The sequence below is a fragment of the Rhodnius prolixus genome, unplaced genomic scaffold (genome assembly GCF_049639745.1).
Source record: "Rhodnius prolixus isolate KJV_2025 unplaced genomic scaffold, Rpr scaffold_9, whole genome shotgun sequence".
Taxonomy (NCBI): Eukaryota; Metazoa; Arthropoda; class Insecta; order Hemiptera; family Reduviidae; genus Rhodnius; species Rhodnius prolixus.
The window spans coordinates 17,355,910-17,376,482 of record NW_027411604.1 but is presented as its reverse complement, the minus strand read 5'-3'; the positions used below and the strand labels follow the sequence as shown (position 1 = coordinate 17,376,482).

General features: G+C 34.1%; 1 protein-coding gene across 4 annotated transcripts in view; it reads left to right on the top strand.

Moving 5' to 3' along the window:
- Positions 1 to 20,573, top strand: part of LOC141454324 (protein Tob1-like) — a 175,326-nt gene that overhangs the window by 75,455 nt on the left and 79,298 nt on the right. For all 4 annotated transcript variants that reach the window (XM_074128433.1, XM_074128436.1, XM_074128435.1 and 1 more), the window contains exon 2: positions 14,477 to 14,504. The gene's annotated coding sequence lies outside the window, so the exon portion shown is untranslated. The remainder of the gene's footprint in view (positions 1 to 14,476; positions 14,505 to 20,573) is intronic.

Below are 20,573 nucleotides of genomic sequence, written 5' to 3'. Positions count from 1 at the left end.
CACTCCTAATCTAATCACCCCTTTCTTCCATAACCTGGTAACTATGCAGGCTTTTTTTGAGAATGTTTATATACAAAAGGGAGAAATAGAGCCTTTTTTAGGCTACTTAATCTAAGTGGGCGTCTCGGAATCATCCAACTAACACAGCTATCCCTCCTTGGCCAAGAGTTCTTCTGGCTCTTGGATTGTTTTGAGCCAGTTTATTTGTAAATTTTAAGTGGATTTGCATATGTCAACTATCTCTGCAGGACTGAGTGACGGTTAGGGTGGTCGTTATTGTGCGTTGTTAAGGGTGGAATGCCGCAAGAATTTCAAAATCCCCTGATGAAGTCACATATCCACTTCTCGCTAAGGGCGATAAGATGTATTAATTTCCAAAAGGTCGTTTGGATTGCAGATATAATTGGAAAAATTGGTTGTTTTGATATCGAAGGTAATTTTGGAAAGTTATTTTTCAACCAAACTGAAACCGAAAATTAGCCCTTTCCTATAATATGAAACTTCAGTTTAGTGATTTCATTTCTTACGTAAGAGAGATTAAGATTTTAATAGGGTGGCCCTTAAGGACTACGCCACTACGACCCCTTTGGATCTATTGTGGCTTCCCTACTCTAGAGCTCGCCCTCCAGACCTGTCCGTTTAATCAGACACCTAATTCTGGAGTGCGACTCTTCGGTAAAGCTCACAGACCTTGGTTTTTTTCCTCCCCGAGAAGTAACATCCTTAGCCCAGACAAGCCCCTCACACTGACACAACACATGCAGAGTGCCGTTTCCTCCTCTTCCTGACAGAACCTACAAAGGCTATCATTTGCCAGGTCCATGCCGATGCATGTGTTTTCTGAGCCTGCAGTGGCCGGTGAATAGGCCTACAATTATCCTTATTGCCCCACGCGGCCTTGACGGAATTTCCTACGTAAATAAGAATTAATGAGGTCTGAGGTTTACAAAATCTCATTTTGGTTATATAAACTCGGTACTCCTTATTTACCTAAAATAAAAAAAAATAGTCAAATTGCAGTAAAATTGAAAACTTGAATTCTCCTTGAAAAATGAAAATTTTCTATTCAAACCTGGTTATTTTCATAATTTTTTCCAGGTTACTCTTTATAATAGTGTTTACATCCGGTAGAACAATCAGTCATTCTAATATCAGAATCTAAAACTGCAGTATAATTATTTTGATTGCTGCATAACAATTAATAAACCAACACTTAGTAATGAAATTGTCCTTGACGATTTTATAGCAACAAATTCTATAAAATCCCTTGGCTTCATATTTTTTATATATTTTAACATACTTTAATTCTGTATTCTAAATGAATTTAAAAAAAAAAATATAGAGCGTAACTGTGATAAATTAACAGTAATTGAATGGTATTGATGTAACATTTGCTACACGAGACGTCACGTTGCTACGTCACGCTAGATGGCTGCATGTGAGGGTCATCCAGTCCAAAGATCTCTTATTAAGGAAGCAGAAAATCTTGAATTTATCTTCAAAATTGTTGACAGTTATCTAATCTAACAGCGGAAAAAAAAAAAAAATTATATATACAGGGTGTTCATTTTAAGACGGCTCAAATGCATTTCATGATTAAATGGTTGCATGTACTGTGCCTTCAAAGGTGCCTCCTCAGATACAGAGAGCAGTTGATAACCTCCTGGCTAACCTGGCTTGCGAACCAGAGGAGGCACCTTTGAAGGTACAGTACATACTTCACAAGTTGAGTAAAGTGCATTATTTGATGAATTTGAATAAGTTTGATCCTTCACATGAAAGATATTAATTACTTAAATATGTGGCAGGAGGTTTCCAATTTTTTTGGTAATTAAACGCAACTCTCCCAAAATTATCAAATAATTATTAAACCTTTTTGTTTGTAACAGATGTAAAATTAATTTTTAGCCATTTTGTGTATGCTTGAGAATATCTAAAGCTCTTAACATTTGGAAAACGACTTATTTCCCGATATTAGGAAAAATACTAGCTTTACTGCCTTGGCAATATTTTTATTAGAAAGGGGATGAAAAAATACATAAAAATGACCTATCGCGTGCTCTTCTTTCTCTTTGATAACAAGTTAAAAAATTGAAATATGATTAAAAAAATACCAGATTTTGAAATGGCCTAGCACCTTTAATTTTGAAGATATCGAATTGCGGTTTCCGGTTTCTTTCATAACTTTGTATACTCTTTAAAAGTATGTGTATGAAAATGGGGTTCAACTGCAAACTCTTACTTTTGGTCGCGCGTCAGCCGCGTATGCGGGCAGGAATCTAAAATCAAGTCACATATTCTGAAACTAGAGGTGACGGGCAACAAATTTTTCCTCTACCATTTTTCGCTCAGATCAACCATTTAAGCATGAAATGCATTTGAGCCGTCTTAAAATGAACACCCTGTATATAAATATCTAAAATTTTCATTCTCTTACTGAGGATAAAAGGAAAGTGTAGCGATCGTGACATATTTTCGACATTTTTGAACATAAAAATAGCTTTTTAGCTCAAAATACCTGTGTGTAAATATATATCAAATAATTAGCCAAAAGTAAATATCAGGGCGAAATATCAGTTCAATGGATATGCTACTTTTCGGTACGGCTTTTCTAACATTCTGTAATAGTCTATATCAGTGCACTGGCTGCCTTCGGACAGTGTTCTCTCGTTACAGACAACACTGACCATCACCGGACAGTGAGCTGTAAAAAGCTCCTAGAAAGAAAAAAAATCTAAGGGCCAGCAGCTGGATTCGAACCCAGGATCTCTTCATTGGAATCCAGTGCATTAACCTCTTTATTACTTTATTACTGTTTTTGTGCCGATTTTACTCTAATTTGATTGTTTGTTTTGCAAAAAAAAATCGTTTTGCAAAAAGATAAAATCTTCTACGAAGCCTGATCAGTCTGTAAAAGGTTATCAATGACTCTACTACGTAATCCCCCCTTTCTATTTCTTCGCAGCGTTTAGCGCACTACAAGCTGTTTAGTTATTTATAGGTTAGTTCTAGTATGAGATCTCGCTGGTATCTGCTGGTTTAAGAACAGCCTAGCCTCATAACACGGCCAGAACTAGACATAACCAGCGCATCTATTTATATATGTTACTTATAGCAGAAGTTTAGTGCTGTAGAAATGGGGTACGGTAGCGGGGTATTTATATGAGAGCCAGAGTTGCGAAGGCTGCGTCATCGTTATGAGCACACTTCTCCCTCCAACCCCTGGCCAGTACCGCCTCCGTTTTTGGAGCCAGTTGGTGAGCACTGCCTAAAGACACGTTTCTGCGATTTATACTACAACAACCGTCCGCCTGGCTTTCTGCCAATGCATTCTTGCAGCTTCTTCTTGCTAGATCATTTTAGAATTAACATCCCACCTCTCACCACTCATATGTTTTATTTTAGATTCTCCATTAATTAAAGAACAGTAAAAGATGGTTAATAAATCATTGGGCAAATTTCTTTATTGTAAAAAGTGGGTTACTAACAAAGGTACACGTTTCGTTACTTTGCAATGCTCTTAAGATATATAGAAGTCAACTAATTAGCCTTCTTAAGAATCTATACAATTAAAACTCATTATCAAAGTTATCTTTAAAACAAAATATATATATAGGGGGCAAACAGGGTTAAGGTTACACAAGGTTACCTAGTTCCCATATAAGTGACAAGAAGGTTGGGAATTCCATTAGAAATGGTCACACAATAAGTTATTGTTTTTGTGAAATCGTGAGTTTTTGATCAGTTTATAAAATAATAACTCTTCACGCCAAACTTTCGAACTATATTTAGTGACATCTTCAGGGTTATAAAACAAAAAAACCGAGAGACCAGGTTGTTTACAATTTTCTCACGTTGCGTAAGATATTATTCACAATTGAACTCAAAAATATTCTTCTTTTTTTTTTTATTTCTAAACTGACCAAAACTCAAATTTCGTCAAAAACAATGCCTTATAAACAACTGGTCCAGTTCTGCTCCCATATTATTTTTTAATATGATGCTGTTAGAAATAAAATTAGTGATGATTAAAACATTCATTCTTAGCCGTGTAGAAATCATAACTTAATTCTATCGAATTAAATATCTTTCGTTGAGACATCATCAGGGGATGCTACGATAAGGTTTAAATTAAATAAAAATAAAGTAATGCCAATATTTCAGGCAGGCTTTAAATCCAACTACCAAATTAGGTGTCATGAACGGAGGCGATTAGTAAAACATACATTTCTGTAAAGTTCTCATATTAAACATTAAATAAAATGCAAAGCCTAGAGTCTGGGAATCGAACGCAGAACCACACAATACATCTTGGCTTTACAGGTCTTGCTTCTAACCGCTCGTCTACTGTGGCCCCTAAATTTATAATTTGTCCTAAGCAATACTTCATCGATATTACTCCCATGTTTCTGTTGCCATTTTTGTTTGATAATAAATAATAAGAGCCAAATGTGTGACGTCAGGATTTTTAAATTTAATGAAAAACATCTTTCCGGGAAAGCCGAACAGATTTTCATAGTTTTCAAGGATCTTTTTCGTTTTTATTCGAAACCTTTAAAGTGTATAATATGGAACTCCTATACTTTATAGTTTTGATAAAAAATCAATCCAAAAAAACTTTTACACATCAAAGAGGTGAAGAAATAAAAAAATCAGATTTGATACCCTGAAATTGAAAGTTACCACCAAATAAGTTGGCTAAAATTGTTGACCTCCTTTACAGCTAGTTCATCAACAGATGACCTAGTGCCACCAAAAAAAGAAAACAAGAGGAATGTCAAATAATTAGCCTATACAGGATAGTAGTTGAACAACTGACGTAACATTTTATTGTATTCGACACATTGAGGTCACAAAATTAAGAGCTGAAATAGTTCTGCAAGCCAGTAGTTGTACATTGATGATGTATTGCATGCTTATTAATTGTATAATGTCTCTTATTTCTGTTCAATCGGGTGAGATTTATTATTTGTCGCCTGTTCACTTACTTTAAGGTAATTCCAACGGATTATTATACATTTTTTGGGGCTTCCACATAACTTTTTTGATGGCAAAAATTCTGAATTTGGCCTTTTTTACCTTATTTTAACTCTTTTTTACAAACTTAAGGTGAATACAATCCTCAGGGCAAAATATTTTCAAAGTTTCCTGATGAAAAACACTATTTGTGATCAAATCTTGGAGAAATAACAGGAATAAGTTCATTTCCGCCTTTCGGACATCTAATTCCTTCTTTTGTTTTGGCCTTAATCAACTACTGTCACTTTCACTGTAAATCCAGCAACTTATATTTGAAACAATAATCAGTAACTATTGCATAGAATGATGTTTTTTTGGCGTTTATTTATGCTACAATCAGCGCGTTGGCGCTATAAGCAACAGTGATAACAGAGTAACAAATGATAAGGTAACGAGTGGAGAAGTTACCCAGTGGTAACACTCCAAAACGTTAGGCTACGTATTAGTCGCTCTCTTCACTTGATAGGAGATCACGAGGTCATTGTCTCTTAAGGTGTCTTGTCGGGTTGCCATGGAAGAGTTCTTGAAGAAAGCTTTTGGAGCTAGAGGATTTATAATATATAAGATTGCAGGTTGAAGTGAAGCATCCTGTATCTTGTTTTAGCAACTTGTCAGACAAAAGGAATGTTAAGATCAGTGTTGGGGACATAAAATGGAGCGTTTACAATAAGTTGGAAGTATTTTAGAATAATGAGATTGAATGCTTTGGAGATTGGAGCGTTTGCTTGAACCCTACAGCTCTTATTTCATACGCCCAGATGGGTTTCAAAATAGTAGTACAAAAATCAGTCTTTTGTTGTCCAGAGAGAGTTTTGAACTTTCGTCTAAAAGTCTTTTTAAGTAGTCGATAGTGTCTGTTTAGTTCTGCTCTTTTTAGTCTAGTGTGGGGGTTCCAAGAAAGTCTTCGGTCTAAGTAAAGCCCAAGGTAGCGGGCAACGTTTACTACTGGTAGAGGTGTTAGGTTATAGATGACTGGAGGAAGAGTAATGCGACGAAGAGTGAAGGTGATGTAATGAGACTTGGTTTCGTTAAGCCTATTTCTTATAAAATCAAACATTTTAAGAAGCTTCTAGCATAAAAATATGTAACGTAGGTTGGACTGGACCACAGGATTTCCTTCAGCGTTCGACGTCCAGTACACCTACTGCTCAGCTGATCCTTTGTCTTCCTTAATCCTGTTCGTAGTAGAGCGCGGAGGACGTACTCACCAAAGGATTTCATCCAAACAATGTTCTGTGAATATCCACTTTGTTTGGATAAAAAAAATGAATAAATAAATAAAATACTACGTAATTATTTTTCACTAATAAACTCATAAAATATAAAAAATATATATAATAAATTTCCCATGATTGAATGATAGATCAATTTGTATAAATAATTGCTGAGCAATTTATATAAATATTCAGCTACTTTCTCTAATAATAACCATTGAATCTGTGAACGTATTAGTGGGATTGTAGTTCTTTTTTGTGTTGCCAGGGTGGTACGTTAGATACATGGCCAGCCTAACTGAAAGGACGAGTTATGTGGTAATGTGAACAGTTCTAAACATGAACTGCAGAGAAATAAGATGGGCGCGCCCCGATCTTGTTCTCCTCTAGAAGGCACCACTACTTCAACACAACTTGCGACACCTGTACATTGACCGTACTTTTTTTTAAAATTCTTTCGTATGCATTATCTAGCCCAACTTCGACAATCTAGCTGTTTCCAGATTATTTTTTTATAATTTTTACCTTATCCTAACTTATACTAAAGAGAGAAGGTAATTGAGCTTAAGCAGAGTGTAGATTTTGAGTTTTTGCTGAAAATAACTCAGTCCACTGAGTTTGAAAAAAGATTTTTTACTAAAAAGCTCTGAGTACACGTGGTGGGTCACCTTAGCCTAAAAAGGTTAGCACAACTTAAGATATGGCGCCACGGTAGCCGAGTGGTTAGAGTCGAGACCTGCGAAGCTAATATGTATTGTGGTACTGGGTTCGATTCCGGGGTCTTAGGTCTTGGATTTTATTTAATGTTTAATAAAAGGAATTTACAGTAAAGTATGTTTGCTAGTCGCCTCCTACGATTGGTAGTTGGACGTGTTAAGCCCCGCCTGAAAAAATAGGCGATTACTTTACTTTACTACTTACTTTACAACTTAAGAAAACCAGTTAATCGAACTTTTTATTTACAAAAAACAAAAATCGAACATTTTTTTCTACAACCATTATATAAAAACCGAGGCTTAATACCGGGAATCGAACCCCGTACCAAAATACATATTAGCTTTACATGTCTCGCTTCTTAACCGCTCGGCTACCGTGGCGCCTACAATATTAGATAATTTCTGATGCAAATTCAATATTTCACTAATTCCGTACAGTGTTGTCTCGTTATGGACTGCAATTTCGGACTGTGATTTCAAGAAGAAAAAAAATCTTAGAACTGACAGCTGGATTCGAACCCCAGAATTTCCGCATGAGAATCCAGTATGCTCTTCATTGAGCTATTCCCTTTCCTAATATTAATGTATAATTTCTGAATCACTTACTGTAAAAAAATAAAGTAAAGTAATTGCCTATTTTTTCAGGCGGGCTTTACGTCCAACTACCAATTGCCGTGGACGGAGGCGACTAGCAAACATACTTTACTATTCGTTATTATTAATATTACCAAGTCTAAGTGCTTATTTTGTGCACATAACGTCGTAAGATTGCGAATTACAAAAATCTTCTATTTCTCTCTTTTTTTTTTTGAACAAGTTACATCATTATAAACGCAAGTAAACTCTCATTGGTTTTTATCAGCTCATTTATTTTTTGCTGTCCAATGGTGATCAAGTTCTACAATATGTTGTTGCAAAACAATTTATGATTGGTCAATTAAATTTTTGAATTTTTTTTTTTTTTTTTTAAATCTTTTATTGCAATTTACCACTGCAACAGTTGTTGCAACAAGCAAATACGGTGAAAGGGAAAAGAAATAACGGGAAATCATGATTGGAGAAGGCACCCAGTGGTGCCACTCCAGTAACGTGCTTAAGATAAGAGAAGATCACGAGGCCATCTTCTCTTCAATCTCCTTAGAGGATTACCTGGTAATGTGGAGGAAGATAGGTGATCTATGAGAGGGTTAGGATGAGCTGCTGTAGAGGAATGAAATTTGAAGAAACGAGTGTTAGCAAGATCTGTAATGAAAGGAATTTTGAGGTCATTATGGATAGTGAGGTTAGATACATAGAACGGAGCGTTAAGAAGTTTTCGAAGTATTTTTGACTGTAATGTCTGGAGGCGTAGTGAGTTGGAACGCTTAGTCGATCCCCCATACTTCGATGGGCCGTATGACCAAATAGGTCGCAGTAACAGTAGATATAAGAGTTTTTTGTTATGTAGGTTAAGTTTCGAACGTTTGTCAAGTAGTCTGGCGAGAAGTTTGTAGCGTTGGTTAGTTTCTTGTCTTTTCAGTCTAGTATGGGGATTCCATGTCAACCGTTTGTCTAGGTGCAGTCCAAGGTAACGTACTTTGTCCACAGTTGGTATAGGAATTTAGTTCAAGATGATAGGAGGTAGGATTTTCCGTCTAAGAGTAAATACTATAAACTTTGACTTCGTAACGTTGGTTTTGATTCTCCAGTTGAAATTGAAAATTTTAACACTTTTTTTGATTGATTAATTAAATTTAAGTTTTAAATGATTTTGCTGTAGGAATTTTTTGTAAGGTGATCAACTCCATTTGTAAAGAAAAGTTATCTTAACAAAATCTTTTTTAAGGAAGTTTAGATAGAGTGGGGGGTAATGGATTGACGAACACTAGGCATACCCAAGCTAAGTAAGGTAATTGTTCCTTTAGCCAATAGACAATTTTCTTTCTACCCTTCATTCAATAGAACTTTTATAAGTTGAATAATTAGAATTCAATTTAAATAAAATACAAAAGAATACGCTATAACATTTATGTAGAATATTTTGACTCCCATTCAACAAGTTTTTGTCACATGTCACTACACTATCTGACCGCAGTTCTAACCATAAATTCAACGTAAAACAAAGTACGAGTAATGAGTAAATGAGTGTGGAAGTTTGTAAAAATATTTAAATAAATAAAATGTTTGTCAAATTAATTTGTAGTGATAAGATAACGTCAAATTATTTCTGAAATGAGAATGACAGTATTTAAATTTACCTAACCTTAAGAATAAAATAATAATTAGAATGAATTAAACAGTTATTGTTTTCATGTTTTATAATTACTAGTTTTCTTCCAAAAATACTTATCTATTGTCTATTATTAACAAAAAATAATTGTAGTATCGGTCAGTTTAATGGATAATGACGTTAGTAATTAGAAATGGCCATACTCAATGGTTAATAATAAAAACTAATACGTCACGATTGTGATAGCGAATACATAGAATTTAGTACAATAACCTTTAGAAGAGGGTCTCCCGTTTGGTGGCAAGAGTATACTTTGTGAAGGTCTTCCATTTTGTGGGTGTGTGTGTAATTATCTGTTCAATGTATGAGTGTCTCTATGAATGGCCCAAATCGCGCATGTTTGCTTAGACCAGGGTTATTGAATATCTGTTTATATTCAGGTACTGTCGAATAATATCGGTTACAGATCAATTCAATTGACCAAGAGCCTAAAGTTCAAAATAAAAGAAAATTTATATATTTTGTAAACATTTTAATTTGCAATACAAACATAAAATAAAGAAAACAATGCTTACTATGGTAAAATTGAAGCCAAATTCGAACTAGGTATCTCCTACTTACTCCTCATAACCACTAGACTAAGCACCCCACTTCGGCAAAATGAAAGTAAATAAGTTAGTCTTTCCCACGCTTATTGATATCAGCACTTTCGAAACTGGTAACTATGATATAGACCTGCACATTTTGTATGAAAAAACTATTAATTCATTTGAATTTAGCGAGCTTAATATTTGTATTTCAATTGGCGCTTCTGAAAAGCCAAAAAAGAAGAAAAATTTTTATTTAACAAATTCACAAAAAGCCTTAAGCCATGCTTTAGAGATGGAACAAGGCACTAAAAAGAAGTGCTCTAAGGCATCAGTTTTGTTCCTTTTGTTCTCATTTATTTCATATTTTATGAGCACAATTTGTCATAAAAGTTCATTTAGAATTTGTTTCTATTATTTCTTTTTGTTGCAAGACATCAACAATTTGTTGACACAGCCTCGCATGAAGAGACTAGGCTGCCCTCCGGCTATTTACTTGTGTTGCAGAAACAAAATGTCATAAGAGAGCTTAAGCTGTAGAGTTCTAAAAAAAAAGAGAATATCTGCAAAGTCGACATCTCTCAATCTCACCAAATCAATAAGCCAACGTTTATTTCTTACTTTAAGAAATATTTTTTTCTCTGCAATCGTTAAATCGTTAAATTCTACTAAATTTAGTGAATAAAAATCAACTGTTTTCAGTGCATTTAACCAGTTTACATTTTTACAATCATCACTCCACATAAATTAATGTAATATTATAAATCTAAATAGATATTTACTCTCCGCCGCATCACTCTTCCTCTGATCTTCTACGAGGTGTGTTCAAAAAGTAACGGGAATTTTTAAATTTCGCGGGTTTGGAGAGTCTGATTGTAAATTTTTTTTTTTTTATTATGTTGGTACACATGCCCCTGAAGTACGATAAAATTTTCAGTAATATTCATTGTTTACTTCTTAAGTGGCAGCCGTTAAGGTTAGACGTGTTTTTCGAGCTTGGCGATTTTTGTTTGTTAAAAAAAATGGATCAAAGAATTTGTATTAAATTTTGCGTAAAAAATGAAATAAAGTGTGTGAAATGTTAATAAAGGCATATGGTGAGTCTGCTATGAGTAAAACAAGGATTTACGAGTGGTATAAGCGTTTCCAAGATGGCCGCGAAAACGTTGAAGATGACGAACGACCTGGACGTCCAAGCACATCAACAACCGATGAAAACGTGAAAAAAGTGAAAGAAATGGTTATGAACGATCGCCGAATCACAATCAGAGAAGTCGCTGATGATGTTGCCATATCAATTGGCTCATGCCATGAAATTTTTTCGGATGTTTTGGGTATGAAACGTGTGGCAGCAAAATTTGTTCCAAAATTGTTGAATTTCGAACAAAAACAGCGGAGAATGGAAGTTGCTCAAGAGTCACTCAATGAAATCGACAACGATGCGGATCTACTGAAACGTGTTATAACAGGTGACGAAACATGGGTTTACGGATATGATGTCGAAACTAAGGCTCAATCGTCCCAGTGGAGGCATTCTGGATCGCCAAGACCGAAAAAGGCTCGACAAGTGCGGTCGAATGTGAAGGTTATGCTCACTGTGTTCTTCGATTTTAATGGCATAGTGCATCATGAATTCTTGCCACAAGGTCAAACAATCAATAAGGAGTACTACCTACAAGTTCAACGCCGTTTGCGTGAAGCAATCCGAAAAAAACGCCCGGATTTGTGGCAAAACAATTCATGGATTTTGCACCACGATAATGCACCTGCTCACACTTCATTGCTTGTTCGTGAATTTTTGGCCAAAAACAAAACTTTAACGATGCCCCAGCCTCCATATTCGCCAGACATGGCTCCATGTGACTTTTTTCTATTTCCAAACATAAAGAGAACATTAAAAGGCCGTCGTTTTACAAGCATAGATGACATTAAAAGCGAATCGCTGAAAGAGCTGAAAGCTATCACAAAGATCGAGTTTCAGAAGTGTTTCGAGGATTGGAAAAAGCGCTGGCACAAGTGTATTGTATGCGAAGGGGACTACTTTGAAGGCGACAATATTAATGTAGATGAATAAATAAATATTTTTTTCAAAAAACGAAAATTCCCGTTACTTTTTGAACACACCTCGTATGACTCAATTCCAATTCCTTCTGCCAATGTTGTCCGTTATCTTGGGCTTTATTTAGACAAAAGACTGACTTGGAACCCGCACACATGACTTAAACGAACTGAAGTTAACAAGCGTTATCGACTACTTAAAAGACTACTAAGACCAACGTTCAAATCTTGCACTTAATAACAAACGACTAATTTACACTTCTATACTAAAACCCAGCCTGGATGTACTGGTATTGAACTGTGAGGTTCAACGAAACGCTCCAATCTTCACAGAATTCAACCGCTTCAGTCTAAAATTCCCCGCACTATCGTTAACGGCTCCATTTTAGGTTTCAAATCTAGACTTGGAAATTCCTGGTTTGAGGTCAGTTTGCCTCGAACTCGCTATAAAAGTTTTTTATCAAAACTTGCACTCTCATTCTACAATCCTCTTGTCCGCCATTATATCGTCTCATCACCATCCAGATCATCCTGCCAGACGATTAAAATCAGTGGCCACGCGATTTTCTCTCTTCTGAGGAGAGCAGCTAATCCTCGGAGACAACTTAGGGAGGGTTGTCACTGGGGGTAACTTCTCCCCTCAATTAGTGAGTTTGTAGTGGTGTCAGTTATTGTCATAGTTACTAATAGTGCATCTAGCGCTGGTGTAACTTAACTAATAAATTTTGAAAAAAATAATAGATATTTAAATTTAATTTCGAAATTAAAATTAAAAATTATTAAGTATTAATAAATTTTAAATATTATGTATAATTTTAGACCTCCCACTTCTGTAATCTAAGAGAAACTTCTAACCTCATAATACGATATCTATTTTCATGCGATAGTGATTGCATATTTTTATGAAAATGCTATAGTTAAAATTAAACAAATCGCAGTCAACTAATAAGTATCTTATTTAAAACTTACTAGCGTAGTAGTGGTTAATAATCAACAATCAGTACTTAATATTGCAATATTTGGAACCTATTGTAAAGTAAGAGATACGTCAGCAAGGCTCAGTGATTAGTGTACAAGAACAGCTGCCGGCTCTTAGATTTTCTCTTCCTAGGAGCTCCTTACAGCCCTTGAGGACAGAGTTGTTTGTAACAGGGGAACACTGCCCGGAGGCCGGCAGTGAACTGAAACAAAAAATAGCTCAAAGCGCCAGCGACCCTAGATGTTGTTGTTAAAAAAATAATAAATAAATCATCGATATATACAAAACTAAATTGTAAAAAATGTAATTAAAATATATCTTAGCAATTTTCATTTTTGGGTCTAATCTTTTTCACTTCAAAGTTCCTGTTAATTCAATATTCTAAATTCAATTCTTCAGCTGATAGAATTTTTTTAATTAAAATGATCTTTTGAATTATTGAATCGATTGCAGAAAAAAGAAGTTTAATTTAGAACAGTTGAAGAAATTATTTGTACATTTTACTTCAAAAGTACACTTGTACAATAAATACCATTTAGGCTTTGATAGGCAACATTCACTTAAAAAGAAAAATGGCGGATTTCGGCAAAATTTATCGGCTAAACTGTTATAGTTCAGTTAATGAGAAGTAGATTAAATATTTGTTTATTTATTTGATAAATATACATATATATGTATCAAAAAAAGAGACGGAGATATTTTAAAACAGTCGCGTTCTTCTAAATTAATTTTCGCATAAAGTCAAAATATATAAATGGGTACAAGTAACCTTAAAAAACTTCAATAAGATTACCACACACACTTAATTTAATAATATTGATGTCACCTTAATAATAAATAAAATAAAAGAAAAAATGAATCGAACAGACGAAAAGTCACCAGTTGGCCTTGTGAACCAGTTCTTCATTGCTCCTGAACTCCAGAAAAAAAGTTCGTATATCGCCAGCAAATTTCTGTATATCTGTAGATTAATTTTTGAACGTATATATATGTATATATTTAGTTAGCCTTGAACAGTGGTTTCTTTTAATTAGATGACTCGTAACCGTCTTTTCAATTATATATGATACATAGTGTGCTAATTGTTATTGAAATTTTATAAATTTCAGAGAGAATAAATAGTGTGCAGGTATTCGCATGAGTTATGCGGATTTTCGGACTCAAAAGTTTTCACAATATTTTTGTTTTTTTGGCGGTTTTGAGGTCTCTTGTGTCCATTTTATTTTTCCTTCTCACGAAGTTCAAAATATATTCCGATTATTACATCTCACCATGGGGTCTTATTAACAAGTTTTTGGACTTTCGTCAGACAACCAGAACTGTCACTACTAAATAAAATAGCTTAAACTATTTCCCATTAACTTCGTTTTCCCAGCTTTATAATTTTTATTCGCAACATTTTCCGCAGAAAATGCTTCTAAAGCAGTTTTGGAAGGGCTGTAGTAACTGAGTAAACTATTCATAGGATTATTTAAAAATATTTAAATAAAATCCCAAATTTGAAGTAAATTTAATGAATTTAAAGAAAATTTTATTACTCAAAATTCCTCAAGATAAATTCGTATAAAAGTTTCATGTATCATTTTTTTAATAATTATAAATATGTACATAGTTGTAATTGTGAAATTTTATTTTATAATGATTTATTGTTTTTAAGCACTTTTGGTTTAATTTCAAAATCTCTTTTGTTACAGATAAGAAACAAGGAAGGCAAATCTCTAAGTAAGTAGCCACAATTTTTTCAAATTTTTGTATTGAACTGAAATTTGAGCCGTTTACTGCACACAACTCGATTAACTCCATAAAACCAAAAAATGGAGAAATGCGATGAAATAATGTACATTGTTTTTTTAAAATTCCTGTTTATAATGTAAATTCAAATCAATTTACTGTTATCATTCAAGCGACTGTCACTGAATTTGAGTCGAATTATTTGCATCGTTTTACATTAGAGTTCAGAATTAATCAAAATGGCTTCTGTAATACGAGGGTCGTTTGAAAAGTCCGTGCAAAGTCAGAGAGATAGCACCTGGCGCGTATCGAGGTTATGTTTAGTTAGTAGCATCTCTTGGAAGAACACACACCAAGTTTCAGCCAGATCGGTCTATTTCTTTGTGTTTGGCATTCGTTTGAATCGAGGAAGTCGAGTGATTTTCAAAAAATGGACGAAAAAGAATTTCGTGTGTTGATTAAACACTACTTTATGAAAGGCAAAACGCCTCAGGAAGCTAAAGAGAAGCTTGATAAACATTATGGTGACTCTGCACCTTCGATTAGAACAGTTTATAAGTGGTTTCAAAATTTTCGGAGTGGCCATATGGGCACAAGTGACGCTGAACGTTCTGGACGCCCTGTTGAGGTTACTACTCCAGAAATCATTGATAAAATCCATGATATGGTGATGTATGACAGAAGAGTGAAGGTGCGTGAGATTGCTAGTGCTGTGGGCATCTCGAATGAACGGGTACATAATATTTTGCATCAACATTTGGACATGACAAAGCTATCCGCAAGATGGGTGCCGCGATTGTTCACGCTTGACCAAAAACGAAATCGTGTGAAGTGTTGCAAGGACGGTTTGCAGCTGTTCCAGAAGAATCCGCAGGACTTTAAGCGTCCCTGCTTCTCCTGAGACCAAAGAACAATCTAAACAATTGGTTACCAAGGGGGAATCTGCGCCAAAAAAGGCGAAGACCGTTCCTTCGGCCGGAAAGATTATGGCGAGTGTCTTTTAGGATTCGCAAGGAATAATCCTCATCGACTATCTGGAAAAGGGTAAAACTATTACAGGTGCATATTATTCATGGTTATTGGACCGTTTGAAAACCGAGCTGCAAGAAAAACGCCCACGATTGACCCACAAAAAAGTCCTTTTCCATCACGACAACGCACCAGTTCACACCTCAGCAGTTGTGGTCGCAAAATTAATGGAAATAGGGTTCCAACTCGTTTCACATCCCCCCTATTCTCCAGACTTGGCTCCCTCGGACTACTATTTGTTCCCCAATATGAAGAACTGGCTGGCGGGAAAAAGATTTTATTCAAACGAGGAGGTGATTGCAGAAACGAATGGCTATTTTTCAGACTTGGACAAATCCTATTATTCGGAAGGGATCAACAAACTAGAGCAGCGTTGGACGAAGTGTATAAGCCTAAAAGGAGACTATGTTGAAAAATAAAAAAGGTTAACCCCAAAAAAATTAAGTAGTTTTTATTTTTGCACGGACTTTTCAAACGACCCTCGTAAATTATTTGTTATTCAATGGCCAAAAATATTGTTTGTCGTTTAATCTTTATTATTTAGGAAATTTATTTTAAGCTGCGACTGAACCAAGTGCTTTGGCAATTAAATTTAAGATATTTCAAAAAGTGGAGTTAATCGATTTGTGCGGTGAACGGCTCAATTATCTATATATTTTTTTTAAATAAATTTTTGAAAGCGAGTTGTTAATTTTCAAAACAAGCAAAAAAATGTTTTGGGGAAAAAGACTGTTTTGAAAATAGGATTTTTATTTCTTAATAGTTAAAAATAGAGAATAGAAACGCCTCGTCCATGTTATAGCAGGTGGTAGAAATGAATCATTTGAGTGGGTTACAAGATCTTGATAGAGAGAGTCTATAGAACTAAAGAACTATGACAAATGTTCCTCTGCAACTGTTTAGCATATTTTATTTTTCGATAAAGAAAAATGGAGTAGCCAGATCGAACTGTTCGATGTGAATTCATAAATCGACCTGTGAATATAAAACAGTCAGCGTTTGGATGCGCTCATATCTCTTGTTGCTGTCTGGAGGGGAAATTAAGGTTAGTGGAATGAGGGCAGCAATGCTGGGTTCGTCTCTTGACACTAAAAGCCGTTTGTCAGAAGTCTGTTTAACCTGTTGCACAATAACGACCCACCTCTCTGTGCACAACAGTTCACTGCACTACCTCTCCCCTACAGGGCTAGGTCCTTCAAGATTGGATGGACTCATTAAATCGTTAGTGGAAACAGTATTCGTATTTCCATCTTTAAATAAAGATAAATTTGAGAAATAAATGTTTTAAAAGAAACAACTTAACATAATTGTAATTTGAGAGGATGGCGCTAACGATCACTAGCTTGAGATAGTCTCAAAACTACACTATCTCAAGAAACATGGGCAAACTAAAAACATTATACTAAAATAGCACTTTAGAGAGAATTCGTTAACTCTTTCTCTCTCCCAAAAGTTCTTTTAATAGAAGAATTGTTTCAATAAAAGTTATTTTTTATAATCATTAACTTTAAATAAACTTTAGAAAAGTTTAAATCAGTATTACTAATTGTAGAATTCTGTTGCTTTGAGTTCCATGGCGTCATAAATAAACTTTAGAAAAGTTTAAATCAGTATTTCTTATTGTAGAATTCTGATGCTTTGGGTTCCTTGGCATCATCCTAAATAAACTTTAGAAAAGTTTAAATCAGTATTACTAATTGTAGAATTCTGATGCTTTGGGTTCCTTGGCATCATCCTAAATAAACTTTAGAAAAATTTAAATCAGTATTACTAATTGTAGAATTCTGATGCTTTGGGTTCCTTGGCATCATCCTAAATAAACTTTAGAAAAATTTAAATCAGTATTACTAATTGTAGAATTCTGATGCTTTGGGTTCCTTGGCATCATCCTAAATAAACTTTAGAAAAGTTTAAATCAGTATTTCTAATTGTAGAATTCTGATGCTTTGGGTTCCTTGGCATCATCCTAAATAAACTTTAGAAAAATTTAAATCAGTATTACTAATTGTAGAATTCTGATGCTTTGGGTTCCTTGGCATCATCATAAATAGACTTTAGAAAAATTTAAATCAGTATTTCTGATTGTAGAATTCTGATGCTTTGGGTTCCTTGGCATCATCCTAAATAAACTAGAAAAATTTATATCAGTATTACTTATTGTAGAATTCTGATGCTTTGGGTTCCTTGGCATCATCATAAATAGACTTTAGAAAAATTTAAATCAATATTTCTGATTGTAGAATTCTGATGCTTTGGGTTCCTTGGCATCATCATAAATAGACTTTAGAAAAGTTTAAATCAGTATTTCTAATTGTAGAATTCTGATGCTTTGGGTTCCTTGGCATCATCATAAATAAACTTTAGAAAAGTTTAAATCAGTATTTCTAATTGTAGAATTCTGATGCTTTGGGTTCCTTGGCACCATCATGTTTTTTATCTTATCTAAAATACAATATTTTTGTCAACTAGTTAAAAAAAAATTCCATGATATTGAAGATAATCAGTTTTGTATCGTAATGCATCAAATTAATTGTCGATTTTAAGTAATTTACAAAAATCTGAAAAAGGAATTTTTAATGATATTGAAATTAAACAATGTAGATTAATGTAATCCGTAATCCGAGTACAGTTAGTGGATACCTAATTAATTCTAAATATTTTTTATTTAAGAAGCAATGAGAAAAAATATCTAAACTTGAATTTGTGAACCTCCATTGAACTTTTATTTAAAAGGCTATTTGTTTAATGTATTACAATAAAATGATTATTTAAAGTAACTGATTACTACGATCCAGTAAATAGATTTCATTTAAATCATGATTAATGTAAATAGTTTTATCTATTTTGTAAATAATAATGTTGTTTTCATGTAATTGTAAATAGTGATTTACAGTTTTGGATCTTGTAGAATTTGTTTTTATTTATTATCTTTTTGTTTCCAATTTCTTAATCTTATCTGTCATTTATCTTCAGATAATCGAGGGGAAATATTAGATAGTTATAATTTTTATAATCTATACTCGAATGTAAACAGTTATGTTTTCAAGTTTATTGGTACGTATAATATGAATTCCAACAGTTGAAAATCTGGTAGAATGTTTGAAAGTGTTTATTATCGGTCGAGTTATTCTGATGGCTTTTGGCCAAATACAAATTGATTTTAATTTAAGGTTATTTTATAAATAAATATTAATTAGTGACTTAAACTTTTTGACAAAAATTTCAAGCAAACAGAATCTTCTATTTATACACTAATTTGAAATCTCGCCTAAAGTGCAGCTTGATCCCAATTCTTCTATATATTTATTAGTCTACATATTACTGTAATTGAGGTGCCACGATAGCCGAGCGGTTAAAGGTGAGACCTGTAAAGCTAAGATGAATTGTTGGTTAGTAGGTTCGATCCCCGGTCTAAATCTTGTTTTTTTTTATTTAATGATTTATATAAGTAATTAATAGTAGAGTACGGTTGCTAGTTTTGCCTCCGTCCACGACACAACTAATTTGGTGTATTTGGACTTGAAAGTCTGCCTTAAAAATAGGCACTACTTTACTTTCTTTATTACTGTGAATACTACATTGCGTCACTTTACTTTACCGGAATGGAAGCCTAATTTCATTACAGTCATTTTCGGTATAGTCCTGCTCAGAGGTGAATGTGACGTCACTGTAGAGTAAGGTTGTCTGTCCTTCCTTAAACGAAAGCCAGAGAGGTAAATGACCTTTCAATGATAAATAAATAAATAATGTAGTTATTTCTTTCTAGAAGTTGCTAAATTCAAATAGATTAGTTAGTTTCTCTTGTTGCCGATTTTAGTAGCGTTACGTTTGATCAGACTTTTGTAACTTTGTGTTCATTAATTTAAACTTAGTCTAGGCTTATTGCCCTGTGTAATCATCAAATATTTCTATTCGCGATTTATTTTATTTATTTACTTGTTAATTCATTTTAGGAAATTCTGTGATCTAATATTTTCGTATACAAATAGTTGTAATCTAAAATTTGAATGATTGTAATACTTTGTCGTACCTTACAGTCCCAGAAAGTAAGGCAATAAGTTATTTTAAACTGGATGGCGAAGGAGGTGGCATAAAGTAAGGATTACATCCAAGTTTTGTGGAAAACATATTGAGTCTTAACGGATCTGAAGAGATTTTCCAAAGTGGGAAGGGACGAAAGAAAAAGGAAAATCTAGGAGAAAGCCAAGTACCTAGAGTACGGTCTAGACATCTAATTAGGTCGACACGTGCACTACATCTCCATTTTATAGAAGACCTATTCTCCCCCATTGCTTTATATAGCTAGGACATAACAGAATGTGGATTAAAGCTAAAACGATGTACCCTACAAGAGTTAGAAGGGTGGTAGTAATACATTGAACCAAAGGGAAAGGTCCCAGTTTTCCACCCCCTAAGGGCTAATTTATCAGTCGCCATTTTTGCTACTCTACCATGTATACGTTCTCTGCCCTCTCAAAATACATGCACACCCACCCACAACTTTTGCGTAACAACAAATTCTCTCCTAATGTTGGCCTATATTCCTCAGCCACTCCTCTGCCGCTGGTATTAACTCACTCTTCCATGTGTGTCACTCTTCCATGTACTGCGGCGAGCACATGAATTATACATATAGACATCAACCCCTCCATCTTCTACAATTCTATTTTCTTGTTGTTTCCGTTCATTCTATTTTTGTTCCTCCAGCAGATAATGAAAATTGTTTTCCTATCTGATTTACAACTGGATTACTTTTTTTAAAAACAATAAACAGTTTTAGATCTTCTGACGGAAATCTAGAGTGTTCAAGATAAGGAAATCGCCCTTATCTAATATCAATTACTTTCGTAGTTTATCCTAGTTTTTCGTTTAGTTTAGATTTAGATTTTATTTTTATTTATTATAATCGTCTATGAATATTTCATTAATAAACAGACTTCAAATAGTAATGCTTCTACCATACATGAGTTCAGTATGTTTTAAGTTAGCTAAAGCTATTGAATAATTACTGATTTATTTTGTGAGTAGTCG